This window comes from Leptinotarsa decemlineata, unplaced genomic scaffold (genome assembly GCF_025532065.1).
Source record: "Leptinotarsa decemlineata unplaced genomic scaffold, Ldec_3_MD MMD2_tig00000505_RagTag_RagTag, whole genome shotgun sequence".
Taxonomy (NCBI): domain Eukaryota; kingdom Metazoa; phylum Arthropoda; class Insecta; order Coleoptera; family Chrysomelidae; genus Leptinotarsa; species Leptinotarsa decemlineata.
Window position 1 is genome coordinate 7,384,668 of NW_027412549.1, and position 6,814 is coordinate 7,391,481.

The window sequence follows — 6,814 nt, forward strand, 5'->3', positions numbered from 1 at the left end:
AATTTATTATAAACAAATACATCGTTTATAAGCAATTCGAAATTTTTTTTTGCATTATGTTAATTGAAAAAAATCATGATTTTTAGGAAAAAAAAGGTTTTTTAAAAAAATTTCTTTGTTGCTAAAAAATGTGTTTGTTAATTTTGTAATGTATTTTTTATAAAATTATAATTTTCAATTGTTAATAAAAAAATATAAAATAACAATTTTTTTATTTTGGCAACGGTAATCTATTTTTTGCCTATTGAGGATAACTTCACCAAAGGAAAAAAATGCCAGGTTTTTAGTTTAATAATTATAGGGATTTTTATATTAACTTTCAATTCAGAAAAAGTTATTAATTAACAAATTTATAAATAACGTTAAAATTGGGATAAAAATTTTTTGACTGCGGATTATTGTTTATTGATGTATCCCAACATTACATGAATTTTTTCATTCCTTAATATTCACATTTAATACGTTTAAATTTTTTTTGTTTTTATGTCAGAGTGAAGAAAGGAGCGCGGAAGCCAGACTACCCGCTTTTGGCTCTATTTTCAGGGCTCTGTAAAAATTATAAATAATCGAGATACAGTTTCGGGAGTCAGAACTTTTTTTACGCAAATTCATTGATCTTTTCAAATCTCTTTTCAAATTTTCAAAATTTTGAAAATTCTCCGAGATATTAAGAAAAACTAAAGCCCCATTTTTTTTCACTTAATTGTTTATAACTTTTGTAATTTTTATCGGTGCGTTTTCGGACCTTTCCTTAAACTTCCTAGGCAAAAATACGAATCGAATGACACCTTGGTCGTAATTTTTGGACAGGGCTGAAAAATGTCACCAAAAAGAGCTAAATCGAGTACATGTGAACCGGACTAATAACAAAACACGAAAAAACCGTGATGTACCTATATCATTGAACTCATTGTGTGCCTACAGGCGGCCATGTTGTTCGAGAATTGGTCACGTGTTCTGGACATCCTTATTGACACGACAGTACCACCACCACCTCGCGCGCTCACCAACATATGAAACCCCATGTTCCTTCTCTTATATTAAAATTGCTAGTACGCTATCCCATCTAATCAATCAAAAGATTCTTTCGATTTGAAACTAATAAATAATAGCTCATTTTTGTTCTGAATGAATCAAAAAAAGTTATTACTGCACATAATCTAACTGTACCGAATTCAGAACCACTCTCTCTCTAGTTATTATGGACGTTGCTTCCTACAGTTCCTACTCGGCTCGTTTGACCAGTTCTCCTCCTACACCATTGCGTGTTGTGTAACAGCAGCTTCGTATTTGGTAGCAGATCATGTTGCTTTGCGTAATATCAACCTAAATTTCCTTCTTCTTCTTCTTCTTCAGATTTTAAACAGAGATTTGTATAATTATATATTTTTCAAATTGCTCTCTTATTTTTAACTCTTTTTACTTTTCAGTTTTTGTTTTGTGCTCACCGGTAATAATTAGGATTGATTGATGTTTTATGTATTTTTTTTATATATGGGATTTCAGAGAACTTTCAACCTTCTCCATTCATCTTCATCTTTATATTGTCGTAAGCCATACACCTAACTAGCTCTTTGACATTTCTGTAGTTTAAGTTTCTTAACACTGTACTCATGTCTAGGAGAGTAGAAATTCCAGTTTCAATCGATTTTTCTTGTCCAGTAATAGTGTTGATGGGGCATTCCAAAACAATATGAATAATTGTTCCTCATTCACAATTTGGGCTATTACTTCTTCCAATTTTGAATATAATGAACTGTTCTCATCCTAATAGGTTATACTAGTAATATGTTTTGTATCCATGTTTAGTATTTTTGTATACAATGGTTTTATAGGAAAGTCCGATTGAACGCTAAAATACATTTCCTGTTATTTTGTATGTTGTGTTTCCTTTGTGTGTAAAATTTTATTTAGATAGATTGTTTGTTTCAAATATGGTCTGAAATTTTTCATCCATCCATCCATTCAATGTACAGTGTTCAGTGTAATACTCTAGCTACCGGACTGAGTTATGGCCGGGAGCTAGAGTTGGGTAAAGTTGGGTCGGTGTACGACAAAGAAAGTATTAGGAAAAAAGGAATAGAAACTTTTGTTTGCAATTTTACGTAGTATGGATGTTTACGGCTTGAATAATCTAAGAGACTGATAACAGATTTCTACACATCTACTGCACATCTTGAGAAGGAGGGGCATGACTCAGTCCGGTAGTTGTAATATTTGAAGATGTGCCAATTTTTGTCAGAGTATCCGCGTTTTCATTACCTTCGAACTGTTGATGTCCGGGTATCCAAGCCATTTAAATATTATGCCGTTTTGTAAAGCTGGTCTAATTCTGTCTTGTTATTCAATGTAATATATAATCACTCTTTGTTGAGTTATCCACGTTTTTGATTCTTTCTGTCGCACTGCACTGTGATGCAATGCATTACAGACGATGAACTTCGCCCTTTATTTCATTTCGTAGGTTAAGGATATGATTATGTTTATTTCTGACCGGGATATTATAAGCTTATATCGTCATAGTTACGCTATAAATAAAGAGGGTCATAACTCCCTTGGGACATTATAGATTTTATAATTCCCTCTACCTTTCACAAGTAAAAATAAATAGAAATGAAAACTGAACCATATTTTATTTATTCACGTCATTACAAATAATAAATGTACAATTTTGAAATGTTCCCTGAAAATTACTTCCGCCACTGGAAACAATTTCTTCTTTTGTATGGCTGGAGCTTCTGTTCACTACAGTCGAGGTACCTGCCTCTTCTGATGACAAAGTAGACAACATACCTTACCAGTTCTTGAAAATATGCCAGAAATACAGTTTCAGTGACATCTTTTGGCATTACATTTTTCCGTGTCAGCCAGTCCAGATATATCTTGTATTCTTTTTGGTATACGGCTTCACTTTTCGATGGAATTAATGATTCTTGTGCTTGTTCAGCTTTTTTCAAAATATCCTCCATTATATTTGGGGTAGAAAACACGTTTTCACCGCAAACACAGCTTGATAACAAAGTTCTGTTTATAAACAAGTAACATAGCAACAACCTAGCAACAAGAAAACTCTACTATAATCAACGGTACCTGATTCAAATAGGAAGGTAATGAATTGGTACATTTTTCCGTTTCAAAAATGAACAAAATTTTATTGAAATCGGTCAGAAATAAAATTATCTATGTACCACGGGAATTAATGAGCCTCAATAACCTCAGGCAATTGCTGTCCCTCGGGCCAGAGGCCCTCGGGACGCAAACTTTGCCATCGGTAATTAAGGCCCTCCTAATTCCCTTGATACATAAATAACTATAATTTCTGTTTCTTATTTTTTGTTATGAAATAATAAAGACGATATTATTATTATATTTTTTCGAATTGTTTTTGCACACCCCCATACTTTCATCTATTGCATAGTCACGCCCTGAAATGGAAATCCCTATTCTCACTTTGTTATTATTTTATTTTGATACATCTGTAAATACAAATGAATATTCATCCTTATACTTTTCAATCATTAACAAAAAGTTATTTTTATTTTCACTATCATTTTTTTCAATTATGTATATCTATTGCATCAATTTCTTGTACCTACATAAGTGTCATATTCAAAACTGAAAATCGGTATCACCTCGTTTTTATAAATACCGTTTTCAAAATGCTCACTACATATTTCTTGTATGCTTTCACCAAGTATGGTATTTGTTATGCAGTTCAATAAAATCTACTTTTTCTAAAAATTGAAATTTCACATTTTGATAATTGAAAATCATGCTATTTCATCCATTTATTAATATCATTCAATAAGTTGTTCATTTTGTCTTTTAATTCATCAATATATTTTCCTTCACATATTAGATCATCCGCGTATGCTATCAGTTTTGCTTGTTTAAGTATTACATCAAAAAGAGATTCAAATATACAGGGTGTTCCAAATCAAGTCGGCACCATTGCCAACTCCGTTATTATAAATTCTTCGAATTCGGTTAAATGGGGAAACTAGTAGCATTTTCAATGGTCTTCTCGATGCCGAATATAAAAAAATGACAGTCGCGTTTTAAATATATTCCAATAAATGATATTTTTTTAAATGGATTTTGAATGCATTTCGATTCGTAATAACATTCTCAACAACAAAGCTCATATCACCTTCCTTCCTGAAGTTGAAAATGAGCGACTTATATGGAAATATTTATTTCTTTCACTAGCACAAAAATGGTTTTTGTTTTGGTGAATAAAGAGCTATAAAATATCGAGTAAATATTCAAAAACACTGCCTTCTTGTTGAACACATATTTGGACCCTTCTCTTGACACAACGTGTTGCTTTCAACCCAATTCGGCCATCATTTATATTAATTATAGTTTCAATATAATTTTTCAGTTCATCTACGTTATTATGTTTTATTTTGTACACCACTTTCAGAAATCCCCAAAAATAAAAATCTAAAAGGGTCATGCCTGGTGAATGAGGAGGCCACTTAACATAACCATTTGCAACAATCCATGTTTCCGAAAAAACTCGCAACATTCTTTTCACGCCACTGAAATTATAGGCTGGTGCTCCATCCTGCTGAAAATAGATCATCTGACGAGCTTCCAGATCAAGATCATCGAAAAACTCTTTCAACACTCTTGATAGATCTGTGGAAGACACTCGGTGAGTCAAACAAAAATTATTAGCGTCATTTGTTTATGAATTGTTTATAAACGAATGTACTATATGTGAGTGTTAAAAAAAAATTATAATTTTATCTTCATAATGAGATAATTTTTAGAAAAACACTTTTTCTTACCAATAACTTTTAATTCTTCATAATCGTTTTTTTTATATTTCAAATGTTCAAATAATCAGTTGAGAAATGTTTAAAAATCATAATTGACATTCCTTTACAAATTAACAAGGAAAATTATTTCATTGATAATTTTATTGTTCATTAACTAAACAATTTGTTATAAACAAATTCCAAACCAAGATATACTGTTTTCAAACTGCTAAAAATTACGTTTCAAACACTCGAATAAAATTGTTTTGATTTTTTATTGCACCTTTAAAAATTATGTTCTACAAAAATTACATGAACCACTCGAACTAAAAAATTATTATAACTTTGAAACTATTAAATATATAAAAATCAACATTGAATATATTATTATAGAGATTTGATATATCTTTTAAATAAGCTTTTCAACAAATTTGTAACAATTATTAATCAATTGTTATTTGTATTGGTTTATAAAAATAACAGGAATTTTTGAATTTTTTTTCTTCTAACAGGATAACGCAAATATGATAAAACACCTTCAAGGAAATGTCGTTTATTGATTCAATCTGCAACCGATGCAATTGTTTTATTTGAAAATAATTTGGTTTTTCATCTATTAATTTATTTTCTTGCATTTTTAAAATTTCCTTTTTTTGTACGTAGAAACAGTTTTAGTAATGCCTCAGATCTCATTGAATATAATAATGACATTATCAGTGAAGATGTCAATTGTTGTGATGATGATACTAGTAACTTCGAATATAGAATGTTGATCAACAAAATACTGTTACGTTTTTTTCCCGTGGGTTGACCAATAATTGACTACACTGAATAATCAAACTTAACCTTATTTCACTTCAAATACAACAAATACTTGAACTAAAACTTAAAACTATTATTTGAATGTCTATCGCCTTACTAAATGACTTCGCGTACCGCACTGTAACTTCCTCTTCACTATGTCGGTATGCTCGTGGCTAATGTTTAAATATCGTAATCGAATGTCATAGGAATTTCGCCGAAGTTCCGTCGAAATCGGTAGCATTATTCTCGCTGCTTCTAGAGTGGCGGGGATTCATCATACATTCACCAGTGGCGACCGGCGTTGTTCTCTTTCGGGCATGATTTACAACAATACTAACAGTCCAGCATATCAAGTAGCGTACCCAGTAAGAGAAACGGTTTTCGGGTTCAGTTTCAAACAAGAATGAACCAAGTTGTTCTCAAGTGCCTCCTCAAAAAAAAAAAAGAAGAAAACGCATTATTATAATAAAACACTGCTATTATTATTAATAATATTTCTATTACTCATTTCGATTTTTGTAATTTAGGAAAAAAAATGTCTTCAATCATCATTCTTGAAAGAATACATTAGTATTTTAACCTCAAAATATAGCCGAATTATAATGAATAATTAGTTACGCACATGAAAATTGGAAAACATTGCAGGCAAATAAATTAATAGATGAAAAACCAAATTATTTTTAAATACATAATTGCATCGGTTGCAGATTGAATCAATAAATGACACTATTTCTAGAAATAATCTATTTGTTCAGGAACAATTCATGAACAAATGGTAATAAAAATTTTTTGTTCAACCTACGGAAGTCTTCATTTAATACAAAAAAAATATATAATGATAAATATTAAAAAAATTATAACAATACGTCGATTATTCATTTTTTGTGGCTATAAAACAATTATAATTTACAAAATATTAAAACAACAGACATACAGAATAATAATAATAATAATAATGAAGATGCAAGTCAAGTAAAATATTGTTAATTAGTAATTACTTAGCTTTTTCAATAATTTATTTTAAGATATTTTTCCAACGAGAATCAATTTTGTATATTATTCATAGTTCACCTTATTTTTTATAAATTTTCAAATTATTATTGAATATATGATTATTTTTTGTGACGAACTCGCTTTAGATGCCATGTGCGCATCCCCAAATTCATCCCCGGAGAATCTTTTTTTGAAATTTCTTAATCCTTTATAGTTTTTGAAACATTTGCAAAAACTTAAATACCTTTTTA